Source organism: Lactuca virosa, chromosome 5 (assembly GCF_052849685.1).
Source record: "Lactuca virosa cultivar CGN04683 chromosome 5, Lactuca_virosa_CGN04683_v6, whole genome shotgun sequence".
In the NCBI taxonomy this organism is placed as follows: Eukaryota; Viridiplantae; Streptophyta; class Magnoliopsida; order Asterales; family Asteraceae; genus Lactuca; species Lactuca virosa.
Window position 1 is genome coordinate 319,059,639 of NC_136430.1, and position 24,801 is coordinate 319,084,439.

General features: G+C 37.7%; 1 long non-coding RNA gene across 1 annotated transcript; it reads right to left on the minus strand.

Annotated features, from left to right (window-relative positions):
• Positions 1 to 640: 640 nt before the first annotated feature.
• Positions 641 to 1,916, minus strand: LOC145114626 (uncharacterized). Its single transcript, XR_013711124.1, has 3 exons — positions 1,876 to 1,916; positions 1,137 to 1,187; positions 641 to 770 (listed from the first exon to the last, which is right to left on the minus strand). It is a non-coding gene; the product is annotated as an uncharacterized LOC145114626 (long non-coding RNA).
• Positions 1,917 to 24,801: the final 22,885 nt, after the last annotated feature.

Sequence of the window (24,801 nt, forward strand, 5' to 3'; positions counted from 1 at the left end):
ACAATACAAAAGAATCAGAGACTCGTTCGAGTATACTCGCACTCGATACTCAACCCTACTTGTTCTTCAGCACCCTAAGGATTCTTACTTGGAGTGCTCACCGATCCGGTGTTTCCAGTAGTACGGGCCCTTATACTACCTTCCACAGCGCATCGGTATTCACCCCAAGTCCTCCTCCTAGGATCCCAGATCACAAGTACTCTATATCTCACTGAACTCAGACTACTCTCTAGTAGACCACTCATAAATTCCTCGCTGCTACCTACTTATTCTCGAAGTATCTCATAGTAGCAGTAACTCCTAGGCTAAGGCATCACAAATCAGGCCACTCTAGTCCTAATATGAATACCTAGCCTACTCTAGCATGCATATCATATCTCATAACACATAATGTAAGGGTATTTTGGGAAATCACCGTTCAGGCGCTGACTGATCGTACACACTGCTCCGTTCTGCTTTTCTCAAAAGTCCTTTACTCTTTTGGAAAAATTGTTTCTTTTATGAAAAATTCTCTCAAATCCTCAGTTTGAGTTCAGATACGCCCGGAGGTGTATCCGAGTCTCTCAAACCAAGGCTCTGATACCAACTTGTAACAACGTAAATTTTCAAAACAATTTTTCATTTTAAAAACATACTTTCATTCATAAAATATCATAGTAACCCAAAGTATCACATGTTTCACAATAAACAAATCCCAAGATCCTCGAATACATAAATCCTCTCAGTGTGTACGGATCATGCCGGCGCCTTCCCGCGATCCTCGCTAGTACCTGAAACACATAACACAACAGCTGTAAGCATAAATGCTTAGTGAGTTTTCCAAAATACCATATACAACACATACGCCACTCAAGGCTATAATACGACCCTCCGGTCGATGTGTCTCAGCGGGACCCTCCAGTCACGTAGCTCGTTGGACCCTCTGGTCCGGTCATAGCTCGTCGGACCCTTCGGTCCAGTCTGTGTCATTGGACCCTTCGGTCCGGTCTATATCGTTGGGCCCTTCGGCCCGGTCTGTTCAACACATAGCATACATATAACACAATGCACATAATCTCATATATACACATAGCATACAAGACCCTCCGGTCTACACATAAATACCACTCTAGGTAATGTATAGTGAGAAGACTCACCTCGGGTAACTCGGTAAACCTCGAACTCTGAAATACTGCACTAGCCTTCGCCTAATCACATAAATAATTACTCTAATTAATACAACTTATAAAGGCTAGGCCACCCCCTCTCTATAAGTTCTCTAAGAAGGGTAAAAGACCATTCTGCCCCTCTAATGGCTCATAAGTCCCAACACTGACTAACCCTAAAAGTCAACAAAAGTCAACGGTCAACATTGACCGGACTCGCCGATTGCACTAGAGTGACTCGGCGAGTACATGCCTGTCCTCCTCGCCCCTGTCCTCACTTGACTCGCTGAGTCAACCCTATACTCCACGGGTCGCCACAGGTCGCGAGTCGCGGGGCAACCTGACTCGACTCGTCGAGTCCCTTATGGGCTCGGCGAGTTCCTCCCATGAAAACTCTCAAAAGATCTCTTGAGGTCAGATCTGCTTCACCAACCAGTAGATCCATACTTCTAACACTCGAAAGTCACGTAAAGGTTCAAACTTTACGTTCATGCAATGCTTATAAGACCAAAAATGGAGGAATAACCTTTTAAATGTGATTTTACTCTCAAGGCTCACATGAAACCTCACAAAGCTGGAAGCTTGGGACCTTTTGGACCTCTCAAGGTCCAGATCTATCATCTATACTCAAAGGGACCCCCTATGCTTCACAATCTAACTCAAAATGGTGCAAAGGAAGCCCTAGATCATAGATCTTAACCCAAAACAGAAAAGGAGTTCGATTAGATACCTCAACAGCGTAGATCTGAACTTGAAAACTCTGGATCCACAACTCCCTTGACCTCCTCTTGCTGGAAACAACTTCTCCTTTGGTAAGTTACACCAAAATCGATCAATATGGCTTTATCTCCCTCTCAACTCGCTCAAGCTCTCAAGGGGTACTCTCTCTGGACAGGTAGCCGCAAATGGAGGCCATAAAGGCCTTTAAATAGGGCTCAGGCCCTGAGATTTAGGGTTTCATTTTACAGCACGGACTCGCCGAGTCCATTCATTAAATCTAGTCAGCATTCGCGGTCCTACTCGACGAGTCTACGACTCGACTCGTCGAGTCCCTTTCTTTTCTCAAAAGTAAATGATAAAATATAATACCTGGAATTCCAGATGTTACATTCCATCTTCGAGGTGCTTGCTTTAATCCATAAATGGATTTCTCAAGCTTACACACTCTATTAGGGTACTCTGTATTGACAAAACCCTCCGGCTGACTCATGAAAACATCCTCAGCCAACTTTCCATTACGGAAAGCGGTTTTGACATCCATTTGGCATATTTCATAGTCATGAAATGCAGCTATGGCTAACATAACCCTAATAGACTTAATCTTGGCTACTGGAGAAAAGGTCTCATCATAATCAACTCCCGGAGTTTGAGAGAAGCCCTTTGCAACCAGTCGTGCCTTATAAGTGTGTACATTACCATCCATGCTGGTCTTCTTCTTGAAGATCCATTTGCACCCTACAGTCTTACGACCTGGTACATTCTCAACCAAGTTCCAAACTTGATTGTCATACATGGACTGTATCTCGCTGTCCATTGCCTCTTTCCACTTGGCTGACTCAGGGCCTGCCATGGCTTCCGCGTAACTGTTAGGTTCATCCAGCCCTACTAGTGTCTCATCACTAATAAGTGTATCACCTTCCGCAGTAATATGGAATCCATAGTAATGCTCAGGTGCATTCCTAACTCTTGTGGAACGCCTCAGAGGTACAGACTCGTCAATTGGCTCAACAGGAGTTTCCTCCTCAAGTTGAGTGCTAGGGTTTGAAGTTCCTTCACCACTTGACTCTTGAATTTATTCAAGGTCAACTTGCCTCCCACTGTTTCCTTGGCTTATGAAATCTCTTTCTCGAAAGAAAGCCCTCCTAGCTACAAAGACCACATTCTCACTAGGTCTGTAGAAGAGGTAACCAAAGGATTTCTGTGGGTAGCCGATGAAAATACACCTCTCACTTCGAGGTTCGAGCTTATCATGAGTCTCGCGTCTCACGAAAGCCTCGCAACCCCAAATCTTGATGCGGTCTAGTTTGGGTACTTTACCAGTCCACATCTCATGAGGAGTTTTGGCAACTTTCTTTGTAGGGACTAGATTAAGGATATGGGCGGCAGTCTCTAAGGCATACCCCCAAAATGAGATTGGTAGCAAAGCTCGACTCATCATGGAACGAACCATGTCCAACAAGGTTCGATTACGCCTCTCAGCCACACCATTCAACTGTGGTGTTCTGGGAGGTGTCAATTGTTAGACAATCTTACATTCCCTAAGATAGTCGAGGAACTCTGAACTAAGATACTCACCACCTCGATCGGATCGAAGCATCTTAATGTTCCTGCCCAATTGATTCTCGACTTCCTGTTTAAACTCTTTAAACCTTTCAAAAGTCTCTGACTTATGCTTGATTAAGTATACATATCCATATCTACTGTAATCATCAGTAAAAGTCAAATAATAACGATTAGCATCCCTTGTGGCATGTTTGAAGGGTCCACACACATCCGTGTGTACAAGATCCAACAAACCTTCACCCCTCTCACAAGAACCAGTGAAGGGAGACTTTGTCATTTTTCCAAGTAAGCATGATTCGCAACTATCATCTGACTTTAGGTAAAATGATTCCAAGACTCCATCCTTTTGGAGTTGGCCTATGTGTTTCTTGCTTATATGTCCAAGACGACAATGCCATAATGATGCTTTATCCAAGTTATTATCATTAACAGAATCAATACACAATACATTATTTCCTAAGTTATCTACAACAGATGCAGTTTCATACACACCATCACAAGGTAATGCTTTAAAATAAAGAACATTATTAAAGAAAGCATTAATCGAACCAACTTCATTATCAAATGAAAAGGTAAAACCTTGTTTATACAATGCATGAAAGGAAATAATATTTCTTGCCATTTCTGGCGAGTAACAACATTTATTCAAATCTAAACTAAACCAAGTATAAACTTCAATCTTGGTGACAGGTGAAGCTTTCCTATTCCCCATGATCAAGTTTATTCTTCCATGCTCCACATTCTCACTTCTTCTTAGTCCCTGTAAATGAGAACAGATATGAATACCACAACCGGTATCAAGGACCCAAGAGTTAGAATAGGGTGAGTTATTAGATAAGATAGTGTAAATACCTGCATAGTTGGGTTTAACTTTCCCATCCTTTACATCTTGCTGGTACTTTGGGCAGTTCCGCTTCCAATGTCCCTTTTCATGGCAATAGAAGCATTCAGCCTCTTTTGGGTCAGCAGAAGGAGTGACAAAACCTTTCTTGGTTCCATTTGAAGAGGAGCCTTCAAGGGTCTTACCCTTGGTACCCTTCGAGGGGCTCTTCCTCTTCTTACTCTTCCCTTTCCCAATTTCCAGGACATGGGCGGAGTTGGTAGGAGTAGAAGTAACAACCGACTTACCCTTAACACCACTTTCCGCGGTCTTTAGGAGTCCTTGAAGTTTGCTGAGTGTGACTTCTTCCTTATTCATGTGATATGTCATGCGGAATTGATCATAGCACGAGGGTAAGGAGTGAAAAATGATATCTATTGCAAGCTCCTCAGGGAAGTTCACATTAAGCTTCAGCAAACGGTCCACAAATCTTTGCATTTTCTGCATGTGGCCCGTGATGGGTTCACCATCCTTCATTCGGGTTGTTATCATGGAGGAGATGATTTCATACCTCTCTTGTCGTGCACTTTGATGGTATCTTTCCATCAAGTATTGGTGCATTTCAAAAGGGTAGAAGTCCTCATAGGACTTTTGGAGTTCTGCTGTCATGGTGGCCATCATGATGCATGCCACTTTGGTGGCATCCCTTTCATGTGCCTGGAAGTCAGCGATCTCCTGAGGAGTTGCAGTGGTCTCATCAATCTCTTTAAGCTCCTTATCGAGGACATATTCCTTGTCCTCGTAGCGGGTAATCATCCTGATGTTTCTGATCCATTCATTGAAGTTGGATCCATCAAAAGTGACTTTCTCACACAAGTTCATAAGGGTAAAGGAGCCATTAGGATTAGAGCCAGAAGAAACATTGTTTGAAGACATCTGAGCAAGAAGAAAAACAAGCTTAGTTTAGATATAAATATAGTACTTAATAAAACACCCAAATGTGATATTAAGGCTAGGACCCAATCACAATATATTATACTTAGAAGAGGTATGCCGTAATCTAAGTAATAACATATTTGAAAGGTAGGTGAATGACGATTCACCAATTTCCACCAAAAAACGAAATATTAATATATTAAGTTTTTAATTTGGTTCTTAGAAATTCCTAGATTATTTTGAGATTCAATGAACTTTTCAAAGGCATGTTTCGATCTAGAGTGTGCCCTCCAAGTTTTCTGACTGGGATACCGAGGATCACAAAACGAGGTGTGAAGTAACCATGCAAATCACTTGGTACCCTCAATGTTTATTACTCAATCGATGTGCCGGTTAACCACACGCGCTCCACCGACCTATAATAAACTTTAAGTCACCCTTTACCTACCTTGTTAAGTCCAAGTTAGTGTGTCGGTTAACCACACGCGCTCCACTAACGACTTAAACAAAGTGTAAAGTGTAATTTCATGGATTAGCACCTTATTCACATTTTCCTAAAGTAACTAAGATTGGGAATTTAATAAAACATTTAGTTACTTTATAATATTCATTATAATTTTAATGTGAATTTATAAGTCCTTGTCCTACCCGTTCAGCTAACGACCCTCCACCGATCAAGGAAGCGGTGGGTGAGAGTGGACACCCATTAAGTTGCCATTTTATAGGCAACAACCTTATACCCCCCTTATAGACCGGCTTCGTGAATGAGGCGTACTAGCGGTAAGACGACTTGATCTTATACATATATATTATTAACTTATAATATTATTAAGTATAAGGGTTGAATTTTAACTTTTAAAATTCTAAGGGTTGGAACTAAAGTTTTAATCATGACTTTACTTGTTCCAAAACTTGAGGGCAAGTTTTGTAAACTTTCAAAACTTTTCATTTCTTATAACTTATGAATTAATTGAGTATTAAAATGAAGACTCTTCATTTTTATAACTCTTGTGTTCTTTTAATGGCTTTTATTAAAGTGTGACCTTTGGTTTTCCATAACTTGAGGACAAGTTATGGACTCCATTAAAACACATCATGATCATGAATTAAACTACCAAGTAGGTTACAAACAATTCCTATGATCATCTAATCTTCATAAGTTCAAGAACATGAATATGAACATTTCAAGAATCATAAATTACTCTTAAAACTTGTAATTTTTGATAATTGCCATTGTAAATGGATTAGCATAAACATTACACCATCTAAAACAAGTTTTAAAGCACCAAAACAGTTTAAGGTAATGTTCCTAGTCCATTTCCAGCAACAAAAGTCGAAAATCGGTTGTCAGGGCCTCCTACTCGTCGAGTGCATGAACCTACTCGACGAGTAGGATGAATTTTCACTTGGACTCGTCGAGTCCCCCCATGGACTCGGCGAGTCCAGTCGTCTGACAGCAAGCAGTTTCAATTTTTAACACATTTTTGCACAAATAACAAACAAACAAGCCTAGGCTCTGATACCACTGAAGGGTTTTGAGTATTCTAACACTTCCTAAGTGTACATGCAACCCTAATAAACCTTGGATCTATGTTTGTCTAAAATTCATGCAAGATGATTTCCAATGTTCGTGATCCTATCTAGCATACATGGGGAACATTTTTTAACTTAAATGTAAGATAGAATAACATACCTTGTTGTTGGTTTTGATTCCTTGAAACCTTGTGAGCCTAGCACCCCAAGTGTGATGCCTCAAATGCTTCACACAACACCAAATGCTATGGAGTAAACTTGGAGAGAATGTATAACACACTAAAATCGGCTCTAGCCCTCTTGTTCTCCTTAGTGTAACCGATTTTGGGAGATGTCACATGGTTTATATAGTGTGTTGCATTAGGTAAACCCTAATGTAACATGACTCTTCATTTCCATGATCCATGGGTTAACTCCATGGAGCATCCTATGGGTGGAACCCAACTTGATGATCCATGGAGCCTCTTAGCCCACTATATAAGTTATGGATGATTTACATAATCAACCCATATATTTAATTAGTTATCTTTTGATCACTTAATTAATTCTAATTAATTCTTGATCAAACTAATTAAATAATATTATTAATATATTAGAACTTATAATATATTAATAAACCATAAGTGTTATTTCTCTCATTTAGTTTATCCAATGCATGGTGCCATGCAACCCAAATGGACCATGCCGGGTCGGCTCAAGTATATACCAGAAATAGTTATGGACTTAGACACATTATCCAACAAAGCAAACCCATGAGTTCCTCCACACTTACCACACACCTCAAGGTCTTCCTGATTTCCAACACCCAAGTCAGCTGAGTATGACTCTTCACTTCTTCCCAATTGTCCTGAAATAAGTGCTCGCTTCCTTTTACCGCGCTGCCCATCCAATATTGCTAACTGACCCTGAAGCTTAGCTGCTAGCCCAATATTGCCAGGTAGTTCTTCGCGTACTGCTCGCAACTCCACTGCAGACAACTGAAAAGCCCTGCTTCACACCGCAGGCGCCTCTACCTGGCCCCGACGGCCGTCGGTGATCCTCAAAGTGGCAGGGACAGGTGATATCATCTGTACTGCCGGAAACAGACTCGGACACTGGGCCTTCCTGTGGCCCCACTGACTATAAAGGAAACATATCAGATCCGACCCCTGAGTGGTGGTAACATTACAATCTCTGCTAAAATGACCAGTCCGGCCGCACCGGAAGCAGCCAAAATCACCACCACTACCACTCCTACACGCACCCTCGTGCGTCCTGCCCGACTTTCCTCATCGACTGCGGCTCTGATGATCCCTCGATCTCGAATCTGACCCCTTGGGCCTTTTGCCCGAACCCGTGGTTACCTGAACCTCTTCCGGCTTCCTCTTCTTGATCTGCTCCAGATCAATCTCCCTCTCTCTGGCCCGAGCAATCATGTCCTCCAGCGTTTTGCAGCTGGACCTGCTCACAAACTGTCTGATGTCATACCTCAGCATTTCATGATATCGAGCTTTCTTCATCTCCTCGTCCGCCACATACTGCGGAACCAAGAGAGCCCTCTCCCTGAACTTGGTGGTGATCTCTGCCACCGTCTCAGTAGTCTGCTGAAGATCCTGGAACTCTCGTGCCAACTGTTGCACCTCAATAGCTGCTGCAAACTCAGCCCTGAACCTAGCCGAGAAATCACTCCATGACATCGCGTCCAACGCGGCATCATCCCCTAAGGCATGAGCAACCTCCTCCCACCAATCCCACGCTCTGCCCTTCATAAGACAGGAGGCGAGTCTGACCTTGTCCCCCTCGGGACACTGGCTCGCGCGGAAAGCATTGGCAACATCTGGCAACTATCTGCTGCTAGCAATGGGGTCCCTATCCCCATGATAATCTGGTGCTCCACATGCTCTAAACTCTCGAAATGTCAACGTACGCGCTCCTAGCAAAGCCATCATCTCTGCGCGAAAGGCTCCAAGCCTCTCATCCAAAATCTCTAGTATACCCTCCTTGACTGTGCCAAAGCTCACATGAGTCTGGTCTAAGATACTGCGCGTGATCTCAGCTGATACAAACTCTCTCCTACGCTCCTCGAGCTGCTCGGTCCCTAAACCCGAGCCTGATCCCTCTCTGGCGCCTGATCCGCCCACTGGCCTTTCACGCAACGTCACCATGCTGAAAGCATATCACAACAACTATAAAAATACACTTCACTGCTGAGGGATTACACATACACACTACAAGTTCCCTGGCTTTGTCTTGGCCCCTCTTGAATCGAGTACGAATCCTCTGCTTTCAGTAGTACGGGCCCATACTACCTTCCACATCTATCCGTACTTTCTTCAAGAACTGCCTTGACTCTACCAAGTCCCTTCTACTACTACTGATCTCTGCTACTCTCATCCTAGGCTTGCCCTAAGGAAAATCTCTGACTCCACCCAAACCAATCCTCAGCTGCTGAAGGCCTCCTTGTAATGCCAATTAGCCGCCACCTGAATACCATCACATGTGACGAGGCTCAGATAATCCTTCGAGTAAAAGACTCGTCCCTACAACGGTTAGAATCAGACGAGAGCTGCGCAACAGGGCCATATCCAGCACTCTGAGATTATTCAACCCTGATCACATGTGACGTGACGTATTCACCTGATGGCTAACTCTCATCACTCAGAGTCCTACAAAGCACAAAGCAAGCAGCATTCGGACACAAGAAACTACTAAAGCAAATATATTCTAATAACGAGAAACTGCACTAGCATACAATGCTAAGCTCATACTATCAGGCATAACCTAAAAAGGCTATCCTATTACTGTCTACTCAATACTAGCATGAAATTCTCATAAAGCTGAAACACATATAGCAGGCACATAAGGCATCCTCCTAGATCCTTAGTCCTATTCTAGCATGCTGTCCTACTGAAACTGAAACTGATAATCATAACATAAACTTGTATGGGTAATTTGGGAATACTTACTTGAGCTCGGCTGATTGCATGCACCACACCCTTTTCTCTTTTCAAAATTCTTTTCGCTTTTTCTAAAACTCTTTTCTTTATACTTTTCTTAAATTTGTTTTCTTTTCTCAAAATCCTTTTGTAAACATGGTTTTTCTCTTGAAAACTTTATACCACTTCCTTAGTTTGAGTTCAGACACACCCGAAAGTGTGCCCGAATCCCTCAAACCAAGGCTCTGATACCAACTTGTAACATCCCAAAAACACAGTCTGAAAATTTCGTTTAATTTAATGATAAAAACCATAGTCGATGAACCTCTTATAAAATTCATAAGCAATGTATCTCAAAATATTATAACAACTGTCAAGTATATCAGAGTATAAACATCCCAGGCTGAACAAATGATGTGTTCACTGCAATCTTCCCGAGCTCCTCTTTCGAAAACTGAGTACCTGAAACCAAAGCTGAAAACTGTAAGCATGAAGCTTAGTGAGCTCCCCCAAACTACCACATACCATACAATAACATATAAAGCACATATTGGGCCTTGCCCACTGCATCGGACCGAAGTCCGGACTAACTGGGGTCTTGCCCCCTGCATCGGACCAAAGTCCGGACTAACTGGGGCCTTGCCCCCTGCATCGGACCGAAGTCCGGACTAACTGAACATAGCATAACATAATCAAAGCATATAACATAAACACATATACTGCTTACTGCATCGGACCGCAGTCCGGACTAACTAACACATGAACATGCCTGAATCACAAAGACATCAAGCATACTGAACTACTGCATCGGACCGGAGTCCGAAACTACTACTATCTAAACGGGCCGGCATTGTGGTCGTAGACCCGTTCCTACTGGAAGGAAACTCACCTGTACTGCTGAACTCTGCTGATAATCCTCTGGCTGCTAATTGACTATTCTCTGAAGCGCTGTTCTCCTAGCTCACCGAGCTACCAACACCAAATAATAGAACTTAGCCTAAACTGTCCTCCAGAGGTCAACTAAGTCAACTCTGGTCAAGGTCCTGGTCAAAGTCAACCTTCCAGTTGACTCGACTCGCCGAGTTGTTCTACCAACTCGCCGAGTCCATGCTCCTCAAATCCCAAACAACCCCGACTCCACTCGTCGAGTCTAGAGAGAACTCGACGAGTTCTCCTTCATCTAACACTTCGGGACTATCTTCAACCGACTCACCGAGTTGTTCTATAACTCGCCGAGTCCATCTTCATCGGCTAAGGAGATTGCCTTGGACTCGCCGAGTTCCTCCTTGAACTCGTCGAGTACCATGATCTTCATGCCCATCACGGGCACAGACTGGCTGAGTCCTTCTCTAACCCCACTCACTGATCCGACTCATAAACAGAAGGGTTTAGGTTTTGCGACCCGACTCGCCGAGTCCATGAGCTGACTCGCCGAGTCCTCCTTGTGACAACTCTATTCTGTCGATTTCAGTCTATTCCAACACTTTCAACTCATAGATCTGGACTCCTTATGCTAGCATTGCACGTAAAGTTGCTAACTTTACGTGCATGCAAGGTGTTATGAGGCTAGATAACCCTAATCTAAACTACAATGGAGGTCTAATTCATGAAAGGAAGCCATAGCTGAGAAAAGCTTCTCACTCAGAGCTTCTAGAGCTCAGAAATGCTCAGATTTAATCTCTATTCGTCCTCAAAGGCTCAAATACTCAGGTTGGCCTTGGAAATGGTCCCAAAAGTCTCATAAAAGGGACATGAAGAGATCTAAGAAACCATAGATCAAGGTAAGAGCTTGATTACCAGAAAGTGATGAGGAAGAGGGACTCCTTCTGGATCTACAATCACTCCTTAGCTCTTCCAACTCCTTCTTCTTCTTCTAGACTTAAAATCACTCAAGAACACACAATAATAGCTCACACTTTCATGGAGGACACTAGGGTTTCGCTCTGGACAGTGAGGGCTGTAAATGAATCCCTAGAAATGGGAATGAAATGCTTAAATAGGGTGCCAAGTCCCGAAATTAGGGTTTCCCAACCCAGACCAGACTCGCCGAGTACACTAGCCGACTCGTCGAGTCGGTCACTTAACCTTGCACATGGATCCCGCTCCGACTCGCCGAGTCATTCCTTGGACTCGACGAGTTGACTCCTTTGACTTAGGGCTTTCCTTCCCTTTCTTGGTCTTTCTGATTCTGGGTGTTACACATGGGTTTGGTCTATAAGAGCAACCAAACAAACTTCTGCATTCTTTCACTATTTTTGTTTCTGTTTTTAGTCAAAGCAAAAAGCCTTTGATCTTCTTTCCTCTAATTAAAATTGTAGTTACATGCTTACAACAATGGATTCGTGGTTTGTATAATGTTTGACTTCCAATTAGAGAGAGAGAGAGAGAGAGAGAGAGAGAGAGACCCTATAATATTAAATAATTATATATTTTTTCTTTTTTTTAAATAAGGCAAAACTTCATAAATGGTCCCTGTGATTGTGAAATGACAGAAATGCCTTTCACTTAACAGCCAAAAGCTAACGGAGTTTGCGAAAATGACCATCTGTTAAAAGTTTTGAAACCACATGGACCATCTGTGAGGGTTTTTTAAATTAGGGACTAAACTTCAGATTTTCGAAAACCACCGGGACCATTTTTGAAGTTTTGTCTATTTTTTATGACAAGCATGATCATTTATTTGTAGTTGTTTAAAAAAAATCATTTATTTGTAGCTGTTTAAAAAAAATGGTGTTCTCATTTCTATTACATGTTATATCATGAAGTGGGGGTGGTGTTTCCATATTATTAAATGTTATAACATGGTGTTAAGATGAGAGAGATAGAGAGAAAAAGAGAAAAAATTGATTTGATTGGGTGTTATCTCTCGTTCCCGCTACCACATCGTAATAACACCACATCTAATAACACAAGGTTGTGGCAGTGTTCCATGGTGTTATCACACGTTTTTAGGGTGTCACGTCATAATAATGGGAGTGGGCGTTGCCCACACCTAGTAGTCTAAAAGACTCTTGAATCTTCGAAGTCTTAGAACTCCAATATTTGTTTGTAGCTTTAGGAATGTATTCAGCTTGATTAGTTTAGTCCGAGGGAATGTGCTAGACTGCCGATAGTGCAGGTTGGGCGACGGCCAAGGCCCCCAAAGTTATATAGAGCCCTGTTTAGATTGCTATTGATATTAGGTGTTTGAGACCCAAATATGAAATGTCACTTTTTTAGTGCAATTCAAAAATCAAAAGACCTCTTGCTGAAGTCTGACTATTCGAGACTTCGTTTTTCAACAGCTATTAATAATCGAAGGTCTACAATCTCCTCGCAACTTATGCTTTAGCTTCACTCACAACCTTTTTTTTTCAAATTAGCCATAAATGATTACAACCCCAAATCAGTTAGATTGAAATATCCCCTAATAATCTAATAAATAAGTAGATTTTTGCCACGTGGCATTCTCTAAGCCCTCCCCAATCATTTTTTCCCGCTCAAAATACCAAAGTGAATTTCCCCAAATGCCCTCGCTTTCACTTTCCCTTCTTCTTAAGCCATCGCATACATTCAACACATTTTTATCAAGTTTCAAAATTGAAGGCTATAAATCAGGGCAATTTTCTGTCAACTAATAAGAATAATTGAGGAACAAAATCATTTCTAAAACTAATCTTCAATCGTATACAAAGCTAGGTCGTCAAAATGGAACACTTCTTTTATGCAATTGAAGGAGACGCCATGGAAGGTATAAAAGGCACACAACAATCTCAACACGTGTTAGCCAAAGCTAATCCTTCTTACTCTTTGTTATAGTTATCTTCAACACTTGGAATGAAAATCCTATATCAACATGTTAAATCTTTGAATTCCAACCCAAATCAAGATTGGAATACCATGAAGTAAAAGATGCGATTTCAAACCGGCTTTTTCAGCGAGTCCACCCTTGAAATTTCCGATCGATTCAAGTAAACCCTCAAATCTTTGACATCACTTTTCCTACTACTTCGTTTGGCATCATGCGGTTAGTTTTCATATCAGTTATTTTTGCTGTCTAAGAATGTGTAATATTTTTTTGAGTAACCAGAGAGTTGTTTTCAATCCTTTTGTATCATGTCATGTTTGTACGCCGGAGAGAGTAGTAAGTAGGTATTTTTTTTTGAGGATATTGTAAACCAGGGTATAACATATTGGATATTAATAGCAATTTTTTGTATGATGAAGGGGTTGAAGATGTAAAGGATATTTTCAGGATTCAATCATTTACTTGAGCCTTTGGACAAAAATGACCATGAACACGGGAATTGGGTATGATTATGATATTTTGATTTTCCCATTCCCATGTATAATACTTTTAATTTATTCATATATTATGTGTTTTATATTTCTTTGACGTTGACATCTTTTTATGATATGATTTAGTCTCATGTCTAGAAGGTGGTCGATGATATGCCTTTTTTTGCTTTATGGTTCTTTCACAGAGATTGCACCTATTCTTGAAATTGGAGTTGTGTCCTTACACAGTACCTATTTTGATTAGCTTACTTTACCTTAGACTTTGGTTTTCTTGACCTGCCATCATATTGACACTTTATATTAGGTTTATCTCCATTTACTAAGTAGTTTTACATTAGTTTTTAGTGTTTTTTATACTATTGTTACTGTTTAGATTTTGGTTAAGCAAGAACATAGTATTTCATGATCAAATATAGATTGTAATTTAAATTTGAGCCAATGATTTTTGTGAAATCATGAAATCATATGCAAAATCAGCGAGATTCTCAATCTCACTATTTATACTGTGCCGATCTTTACCCAATGATTTTAACCTAAATGTTTTGTTCTTTATATTGATTTTCCATCGACACGGATTTTTCTGGTGAAACTGGAGTTGACTCGATGCAAATAAAGGAAAATGAAACCTACTTGCATATTCGTGGCCAATATAAACTCTAGGCAAACATATCTTACTTTTAGTAAAACAATCATTTAGATGTAATTTTCAATACTGTGAAATTGGTCTTCCCATATATTAATTAGCCAATGTTAACTGGATAAATGCTATTATGGGTACTTCGTGTGCATTTCATGTGGGATTGTATGTAAATATCTTATGATCTTATCATTACATTTATTTCCAGGAGGAATTAGACATTAATGATGTGCTTAAGAGTTGTAATGAACGCTTCACTTTTCATTTTGACCATTCAAAAATTTCATGAATTAAATGATTATTTTTTGGATTTTTTTATCTTGGTTTAATCTTTCACTGTACAGAAATAGAAAATATAAAAATTATTTATTTTTCAGTACCTAATTTGGGAATTTTATTTTATTTACCATGACAAACTTGATGGTCATTTCAATTTTGGAACTTTGAGTATATATTTATTTAAATTATTAGCTCTTTGTGCATGTTTAAGCATGTAATTCATCTTCTTTTCTATTTCAATATGTCCTTATTTTAAAGTTATATTCGATCATTCCCCATCATGTCCAATATGCTATATTTTCATTACTTTGTGCATTGTAGCGTCATACTATAATTTTTAATCTTTCAAGTTCATTATTTATTACCTTTGTGAAATATATCATCTTAGAATTACTTTTATTCAAAATGCAATGATGCTATATTAGACAAGCATTACAAAGTACATTGTTGTTTACTTTAAAATTATGAATATGGATACTTTCTGTTAATTCTTACAAAACAGTGACCATTTCAATAAAACTTTAAAAACATGGATTTTTTTGGAAAGTTAGTATCACAGGGACCATTCATGTATTTGCAATTATTTCATATTAAAACAGGAACCATTTATGTTTATTTTTTTCAATTTATGTTTATTTTTTTCAGTTTATTACCTTTGTCAAATATAACATCTTATAGTTATTTTTATTCTAAATGAATTAAAATAATGATGCTATATTACACAATTTCTATTAACTTTGAAAAACAGGGACCTTTTCTGTAAATTTTTAGAAATATGAAGATTTTTTGTAAAGTTAATAACCAAGGGACATTTTTTGAACTTTTTTGTAAAGTTAGTAACACATGGACCTTTCAAACAATAACTATTCTTGCAAATTACTAATTTTTTTTTTTGAAAACTTCCCATAATACCCTTTTTTATAGCTAACAATGACTTAATATTGCAATATAACCATAATATAGCAATGCACTTTTCTTTTACCATTTTATACAATATATTTATTATGAATTTTTATCCTTTCTACCCTAAAATAGCAATGTACTTTCTAAGTATATTGTTATAATTGTCAATAATGTAAACTGATTTGTGCAGAATGCTATATTTTCATTGATTTATGCATTGTGGCTTTTTTTAAACTGTATTTTACTTTTTAGAAACTTATTTATTTGATATTAACTTGCTTTATATGTTTCCAATAAACAACCGTTTCATAACAACCAGCAAATACCATTATACCTTCAATTACTTTTATATTACAACAACCTACTTTCATTTTTTTTAAAGTTAAAAAATAAATGCAACACAAATTGAATGATTTTTTGTGTATGTGTTGTTGTATGTGTGTGGTTTGTATATGTTGTATGTATGTATGTGTTGTATATTTACTTTTTTATTGATATTTTTTAAATTAAATTTTGTTTTTGGGATATCTCCAGAAAAGTCCCAATATTTTAGGCAAATTTTTAATAAAGTCCTAAATTTTATTCTTCAAATAAAAAAGTCCTGACTTTTTCACATTTTGAATAGAAAACCCAAGAAACTGGCTAATTTATTCACTTTAGCCCTTTTTGACCAGTTCAGCAGGTCATGGGACCAAATTGTTAATTTTTCGAAAATAATGGCACTTTTTTACAGATTTCGTCAAAATTTTTATATAATGTATAAACATATTTTTTACATATCTATATCTATTTTTACGTATTTTTGTATTTTTTATGTTTTTATATGTATATATTTACGTATTTTTATGTATTTTAAATGTATAAACGTATATTTTTACTTATTTATATGTGCTTTTAACCATTTACATATTTTTTTATGTATTTTTATGTGTTATTTTATGTATTATATATTTATATATATTTTTATATATTTTTACGTATTTATATATATATATATATTAAGCTTTTTATATAGATGTTTATGTATTTTAAATGTATAGACATATTGTTTTACACGTTTATATGTATTTTTTAAGTATTTTACATATTTTTTGTGTGTTTTATGTGTTTTTTATGTATTATATATTTATATGTATTTTTACGTATTTATGTATTTTTTTAGTTTTCTTATATAGATGTTTATGTATTTTTATGTATATTAAATGTTTAAATGTATTATTTTTACATTTAAAATACATAAACATCTACATAAAAAGCTTTAAAAAAATACATAAATACATAAAAATATATAAAACTACATATAAATACATTATACATAAAAATAACACATAAAAATACATAAAAAATATGTAAAATGGTTAAAACCACATATAAATAAGTAAAAATATATGTTTATACATTTAAAATACATAAAAAATACGTAAATATATACATATAAAAATATAAAAAATACAAAAATACGTAAAAATAGATATAGATATGTAAAAAATATGTTTATACATTACATAAAATTTTTGACGAAATCTGTAAAAAAGTCTCATTATTTTCGAAAAATTAACAATTTGGTCACATGATCTGCTGAACATGTCAAAAAGGGCTAAAGTGAATAAATTAGCCGGTTTTTTGGGCTTTTCTATTCAAAATATGAAAAAGTCAGGACTTTTTTATTCAAAAAATAAAATTTAAAACTTTATTAAAATTTTGCCCAAAATATTGAGATTTTTCTGGAGATATCCCTTTTGTTTTTGTCAATACATATAGTATAAGGCTTATTTGATTTTTACAGAGGGTATATCTTTTAAATTTAATTTAAAATATAATATTGGTAATTCCATTATGTTTATTAATCTAAATTCAATTTTATAATACCTATTAATATAGCTAATATTGATAAACATGTACACAACATGGTATAATATTAACAATGAATATCTTCATTTTTTATAATGGAAAATGAAGAAAAATAAGGTTGAGTATTAAAAGAATAAATTACGGTTAGAGAAATAACTATTTTTCGTTATTATTATTATTATTTTACATATTCGTAGAATAACATAGATCATATTAACTTACGAACCAATTACAAAACATTAACTACAACATCTATGTAGCATAAATACATATTTTTACATAAGATTACGGACTTTCAGGTTTACTTACAATCTAAAATACTATTTTGTTGGTTTTTACATTAACTACAACATCTATGTAGAATAGAATAACATGGACTTTTGTTGCTTCCAGGTTTACTTCAATTATGGACTTCCAGGTTTACATAAATACATATATTTCTGTTTCAAAAAAAAATACAATTTAAAATACTATTTTTTTACATTTAATATTTTTTTTGAATATTGTTGCTTTTTTTTATTGCAAACCATTTATTATGTATTAGTTTTGCTACTTTAATTTGTCAATCCGTGTATCACACGGGTTTTAACCTAGTGTTTCAATAAACATGTGATATTGTTTTACTTTTATTTGTTTGTTAATCGATCAATTTCTGAATTGGATATCAACAAAATCAATATCATTAATAATTTATGGAGATTATTATAAGGCAACTACTCTTGATTTCTTAATGCAAAGCCGCCGAGAAAATATAATTATCTTTGCTTGTTTTGTTTCAATTCGTCTATTATTTTTTGGAAATTCCAATCATTCTTTGTTTCAACGTAATATACATTGTCAAAACCCTAATCTTGGAAATTTGTTGAGTTTAAACGTTATGAAATTAATTTTTTACTATTTTTATTTTTTCAATATATGTGTGGTGTTTTTCATTTTTGTAATCATCCTTGCAATAGGTAATTGGAAGTGAAAGAAACAAAATAATAATAATTGTTAAGTTGTATGTAATTTTTACATTTCATAACCATTTTGTAATAATTTTTTAGCATCTTAGACATAATTAAATATAATTTGAATATGATTGTTTTTATGTATATATGTCTTTATGTCTGTGTTCTTTTCTTATCTTCTTGTTTTTTCTTATTGTTTTTTCTTATAGGTTGGAGTTTAGGAACGATTTGTGAACGTCATTTCTCAGCTAAGGAAAATGAATTTGTTAAAGATACCAATTTGAAAACTCTAATATTCATTATAAAAACGAAGTACATTGTTATTGTGGGTAAAACATTTTAAGTTCATTGTTATATTTGTTTTATTATAGGAGAAAACTATTATAAGTACGTTGTTGTTTTTTAGAATAATAATAATGTAACATCCCGAGATTTTGCAGGTATTTCCGAATCCTCTCTTATATTATTATTTTTTCATTTGTAGTCCCTGGGGTTAGAAGAGTCGACCCATGAGGAGCCTAAGGGCTAAAGTTGCAACTTTGAGAACAAGACTAGTACGCTAAGCGTACATAAGGTACGCTAAGCGTACTAGGCGCACCCTGTTACGCTTGGCGTACACTTGTGTACGCTAAGTGTACTCGCATCAGATGCAGACCCTAATATTTAGGGTTTGAGTGCTATATAAACATCCTTATGAGCTCATAACCCTCCCTTACCTCAGCCTCCATAGATTTGAGCCGTTTTCCCCAAATCCTAACCTCTTTCTTGAGTGTGTGAGCTAAAAGAGTGTGCTTTGAGTAGTTGGAGAAGAAGGTGTTGCATCAAGAAGGAGGAGAAGGAGGACAAGCTTGTAGATCTGAAGTTTCTTTGTGCTCTAGAAGCTCCAGAAGGTAAAAAGCTCCAAACTTTATGATTGTATGATGTAGATCTTGCCATGCTAGCTTTATGGAACCATTTATTGTCTCAAAAGTCCCAAGTTGGTGCATGTTATGATTTGAACGAGATAAGCTGTCCTTTCAAACCGTAGAAGGGGTCCTTGTAACGCCCGCAGATTCGGGCTAGTCAATTTAGAGACAATAAGCATCAAAAATGAGTTTTTATGGAAGATTATTTAGAAGGATTAATCTTAACCAAATGGTAGTATATGTTACAAGGGTTTCGTACATATAAAGAACGCCGAAATCCGAGTTATAACGAAGAAGTTATGGCACGTCGAAGTTTTTTGGCAAAACCGTCATGGCACCGGGAGACGTAAATAGTGAATTTACGATGGAGGACTTTTTAGCCTTATAAATATAAGCAAAAGTTGTATTATACGTTAAACCGAGAACATACAAAAAAAGAACGCCCAAATCTGACTTCGTATGAGGAAGTTATGAATTTTCTAAGATTTGGCATAATAGTGCACGACCCGAAACTCGAATTTTAGATCGAGCGGTTTTTGGCCTACGCGACCTAAATGAGAATTGAAGATCTCATTAATAGGAACTCAACGGTAAAAAGACAGACGAAAACGGAGTCCGTATGTAGAAGTTATGACTTTTACGCGGACATCTAACAGTATAATCTCCTCGTACTGTTAAATTTAAGATCGGTCGAGAATTAGCCGACGGAGTCAAAATGAAAGTTGTAGATCTTACTTTTACCTACGTGTGGATATAAAGAACCTCGAAAACGGAGCTCGTATACAAAAGTTACGGGGTTTAGAAGTCGGCAGGGTGCTGCTGCAAAAGGGGTGACGTGGCACAATCTTGGCCATTACTTTCTCCCCAAGGCTTGCCACTAGATGGTGACATGTTGCACTAATTTCAGCCATATTTCACCCTATAAATACAACCCCTTCCACCCTCATTTCTTCACACCTCCACCCTTCTCTCTCTACTCTCTCTCTAAACCTCCCAAAACTCCCCTAGCGCTAGAAGAAATCCCCGGAGCGCTCGACGGCTCCGAGAAGAAGAGGTTTCGGCTCGGAAGTTCTGCTCCTGCAGATCGCGGCTTCTAGCCAAACCCCCTCGTAGGTAAGATACGCCTACCTAATTTTTAATATAGCTTTTATTTAAATATAGTAACGTTATTAGGACCTTATAATAATTATTTGAGCTATTATTACGGGTTATATAAGTGTCGTTATAATATCTTTTTAACCACTCGCGGTACGGGGAATCCGGTTTGAAGGGCCGCATGGGTTGTTGGATTTCAGAAGTGCTATATGCCAAAATGATCCTGCCCTCGGGTGTTTCATGTCTGGCCCCTGTCTGTACATAGTGGGTGAAGAGTATTGTTTAACGCTTATATAATAGTAATAATAGTTAGACTATTAATTAGTCTCGTTGAACATTAGACTAAACTCTAGTGGAAATGATACTAGGTTTTGTCAACGGAAATTCGTTTTAAAGTAAACGAAGTGCTGTCCGAGTACCGAGTCACCACCATTGTAGGTGAGTGCATAGTTACTTTCATCTTACACATAGATATGAAGTATTTTATATAAATTACGTGCTATGTGGGCATACTATCTGAATACTTGTTGTCTATGCTGGAAGAATGATTTTATACATGTTTTAAAATGATTTAAACTGTATATGTATTTTATATCTACAAATATGTTGGGTATGACATGGGTAGATGAATGAGAGATAAAAGATGATGTGAGTAAACATTGGCATCTATAGACTTAGTGCCTAATAAATAACATCGGCAGCTATGGACTTAGTGCCTATTGGACAAACACTGGTAGCTATGGACTTAGTACCTGTTAGGTGTTGGTAGCTATGGACTTAGTACCTGGTAGCTATGGACTTAGTGCCTGTTAGATAAACGTTGGTAGCTATGGACTTAGTACCTACACTGGTAGCTATGGATTTAGTACCTGATGAATGAACTTTAGCATCTATGGATTTAGTGCATTGGCAGCTATGGAATTAGTGCCTGTCTTATAAACCCTGGAAGTAAGGGACTTCGAAATAAGCGAATGCAGGATAGATGACTCTTAAGGTAGACCCTTAAGAGTAAGGAAGATAATGGGGATGGGTAATTGGGTTGATTGTTTGATGTTTAAACATAATAATTATATTATTGTGGGTTGAAAACCCTATGTACTCACCAGGTTTCCCAACCTGACCCACTCAGTTTATTTGAATCACAGGTGTCGATATGAAGTTACATTACACTGAGAGATTAAGGAGATATAAATCACTAGCGATAATGAATGTAAGTTCGATTTATGCTTTTGTTTCTATATTGAAGATGACATCCCAATGTTTTAAAATGAATAAAAATACATTTCTTCGGAAATGCTTTGATAACGTATTTATCATGTTTTTCTGGGAACAAATTCCGCAACATTTTTATTAAAAGAGGTACTCTGATTTTTATAAAGCATAAACAAAATCGGTCTTTTCTGGCCGTGAAAATGGGGATGTCACAGTTGGTATCAGAGCATTAGTTTATGCGAACTAGGAAGATGAATTTATTTCTAGACTTAAATTTAGAATGCTAAGCGATGATCGTGAGGAGTGTGTCTAATAAAGTTTAGGTAATACACCTGAATAGACACAATCACTAGCTAATTTAGGGAAAATGCCTAACATGCTTTTATGTGCTAAATGATTTATGATGCTTTATGATGCTAAATGTATGATCGGATCTATGGTCTGTTGCCGACCGGATCTGGAAACTTTATGTGTTCATATTTCTAAACGTTTAAATACGGTATTAGAACTGGCATGTAACTTTTTGGAGTGATGGGGAGGTTTACACGTCGATCGTAAATAAAATCTTTCCTATCTTAATTCTCGTCATTTCACACCAAATGCCTAATTTGGTGAATAAGATCGAAATGGCAAGAACCCGAAGCGGAGCCGGAAACGCGAACGGAAATAGGAATCAACCTCCAGTGATTGAGCAAATACCTGTTGTGGTAGCCACTCCTGAGCCAATCACTATGGCCGGAGTACAAGCGATGATCCAAATGATGTTGGATCGTCAAATGGAAGAGACCAGACGCTTACTTCAACAGAACCGAGAGGAAGCTACAATACCGATCGTACAACCTGAACTGGTCCCCGAGCAATCGGAGGAAGGGAACTACACCCGCCATGTGAGTCAAACTGGGACTAAAGGAGAACGAAGAAATGGCCTAGAGAGGGGAAACGACAAGGATGGGCGAATGTATAAGAACTTCTTGAGTGCAAAACCACCGAGTCTCTCAGGAAGCCCGAAGCCTGTAGAGATTATGGACTGGATCTCCGAAATGGAGATCGTGTTTGAGAGCTGCGACTGTAGCAACAAGCAGAAAACCGTCTTTGCGGTCAGACAACTGAAGACCGGAGTCTTGAGCTGGTGGAAGTTATTGGCAGATACGATGCCCAAAGGAGAAGCAAGCAAAATGTCTTGGGAAGATTTCCTAGTGCAACTAAAAATGCAGTACTGCTCTGAGCAGGATCTACTAGAGATCAACAACGAGTTTCAGAACCTAAAGAAAGGAAGAATGAGCGTTACCGAGTACGCTGCAAGTTTTACGGAGAAAATGAAGCTTGTTCCTTACTTAGTTCCAACTGAACTCTCCAAGGTCAACAAGTTCGCCCATGGATTACCAGCGGACTTTGGTCCAATGGTCAAGCAAGCAACCACTTTGAAAGCTGCCATCTGGGCAGCCAAGAATGTTGAGACCCAAATAAGGGAAAAGGGTATGGAAAAAGATGAAGTTGGCGAGAAGAGGAAGCTTGAAGAATCCTCAAGACCTGATAAGAAAGGAAAGTTCCCCAAGTCTAACCCGGATAACCAAAGTTATGGAGCCAAGTGGTGTGAAAAGTGTAAGAAGAAGCACTCCGGAAGATGCGATGGAGAAGTAACTTGTTACAAGTGTAGGAGGATCGGTCACAAAATGATAAGGTATGCTACGGATACGGAAGCAAGAGGCACATGTCTAGAGACTGCCCAAAGAAAAATGAAGCAGCAAGGCCAGAAGCACCGCCAAAGCCAAGGGCATTCCACATGATCCTCGACGAAGCAGAAAACAATGCAAGGAATCGAGGATGAGGAATTCATACCCGAAGATCGAGTTATGAAGTAGCCAATGGGATAGAATCATATGGTGTAGCCTATTAGAGGCATAGTCTAGGGTGAACTTGAACACCTATGTAATAGTTTCAAGAAATAATAATAAAACCTTCGTTTTGTTATCTGGTGTGTTAAACTGTTATGTGATTTTCTTGTATGGTGACTTGGAAAACTGCGAGACAATACTTGGGACGAGTATGAGTAGGTGTGAATGGTAGTAGAGGCCTATACTACCAGAAGCACATGACTCATGTCGCACCCCGAAACCGGCGGCGGAATCGTTCCGGGGCGGAGGACGTCATACGTAGTATCACAACCATTGAACATAGTAATCATAGTAAACACAACCATTACATTACATAAGAAAAGTTACATTCGTTTGAGAGGGGAGAAATACATAGTTTATATACATCAATATATCAAAAGTAAAGACGAGACTTCTATACACTCTGTCTTCTCCAAAAGTAACGGGATACCTGTCTAACGTGAACCTGAGAATACAAGCAGTTTTAAAATATCAGCATAAAGCTGGTGAGTTCATAAGCATGTTTTGTAAGGAAAACCGGTTATTTAATCTTGTGATAAATAATTCATTTCCTTTAATAAAGATTGTTGTTATATCGAAAACCATTGTTACTGAGTTATGAATTACATAAGCATGTTTTCCCAGAAAATCCCATATTTTCTAACATGTAAGTTGGTTTCCATAGAATGAGAAAAACCTTGACTAATCATCAATAAGTTAAGAAAAACCATAAGTTAGGATCCTGGAATTCCCCTCCAATACGAAAGTAGGTAGTTTTAATACATAAAACTATAGATGAAAGAAAGAAATCCGTGAATAGAGTTAGTTAATTTAGTACGTATTGTGAGTCGTATAACCATACTGATTTGACCCGTGACCTCCTTGACGTTTTTCAGGCGTCGATCGATTTTCAAAATTTGTCACCCCAGGCGTGCCCGCCTAACTGTAGCTAGCAGTTTAGGTGTGGGATTGTCAGTCCCGAATAGATCTATCCACAAATTTCACGTTCTCCCTCCAGGAGACTCTGGTTATACTTCCGGAGAGGATTTACTGGTAACCCGAAGGGTATATCGAAGATAAGTCTCACAAGTTAGTATTAACTAAATCACGGGATAACTGATCGTCATCAAATTTTAAATCGTTTGGAACAAAGTAGAGTATAAATAATTACATACAAAGTAATTA